This window comes from Phoca vitulina, unplaced genomic scaffold (assembly GCF_004348235.1).
Source record: "Phoca vitulina isolate PV1807 unplaced genomic scaffold, GSC_HSeal_1.0 scaffold5, whole genome shotgun sequence".
Lineage (NCBI taxonomy): Eukaryota > Metazoa > Chordata > Mammalia > Carnivora > Phocidae > Phoca > Phoca vitulina.
Window position 1 is genome coordinate 17,044,519 of NW_022589708.1, and position 1,149 is coordinate 17,045,667.

Below are 1,149 nucleotides of genomic sequence, written 5' to 3' on the forward strand. Positions count from 1 at the left end.
TTTTGTGAAAATATGCAAGATGATTCATAAATACATATATATATATATACATATACAGGGAGAGCAATTATATTCATATCTATGATTCTTAAGTGTTCAGTGATGAAACATTGTTAGGAAAAATGATTGTCCTATTAACATTATTTTTCATATTTTCTTTCAGATGCTAGTCAGTGCATTAAGCAAAGCAAGAAAATAGACAAAAATGTTTAAAAGGAGAGAGCACAAGGTTTTATTTTAGAAGACTATGGGAGACCTTCCAGCTTGGAACCATGGCCCAGTTTGTCCGTAACCTCGTGGAGAAGGCTCCGGAGCTGGTGGACACTGCTGTGACTTACTCAAAGCCTGGACTGGCCACATTTTGGCACTATGCCAAGGTTGAACTGGTTCCTCCAACCCCTGCTGAGATCCCTACAGCTATTCAGAGCTTGAAAAAAAATAGTCAAGAGTGCTCAAACTGGTAGCTTCAAACAGCTCACAGTTAAGGAAGCTCTGCTGAATGGTTTGGTGGCCACCGAGGTGTAGATATGGTTTTATGTCGGTGAGATCATAGGCAAGCGTGGCATCATTGGCTATAATGTTTGAAGACCAGTCTTTAACATCTGTTTATATGTGGCTTATTATCTGAGTGTTCTTGGACCATGTGTGATCAGACTGGTATTTGAATAAAAGAAGATAATGTATCAAAATCAATGTTTTCTCTATCAGACACTACATGGATCACAGTTTCTCTTGATAATAAGATGGGTTGTCTTCCTTTAATATATTAATAAAGCTCTAAAGGCATGTCTTTTGCTTAGCCTAAAAAAAAAAAAAAAAAAAAAGAAGAAGAAGAAGATTATGGGAGAGGTGAGAATTAAACTAAAACCCATTACTTGAAAGCCTGCATTTCGAGAGAATTCTATGGATCTGAGGTGGTGGCCACAGGGTCTGTGCTTCATTGTCAACTACAATGAATGAAAATACTTGAACTATGGTGTTCTCCCACCCTTAGAGAATCTGGTGGTTTTTTGAAGCATGCAGTTACAGCTCAAGGTCTGTGTTCCCCTTCTCAGAATCTTAGGTCCAGCTCTGCTAGATCTCTGTGTTCTGCTCTGGAATACAAAATGCAGCAGGAGACCTGTCCATTGGATACTCACCTCAATAAAA

The 1,149-nt window shown here is 38.6% G+C and overlaps 1 pseudogene; it reads left to right on the top strand.

Moving 5' to 3' along the window:
* Positions 1-272: 272 nt before the first annotated feature.
* Positions 273-585, top strand: LOC116631279 (annotated as a pseudogene).
* The last annotated feature ends 564 nt before the right edge of the window (positions 586-1,149 follow it).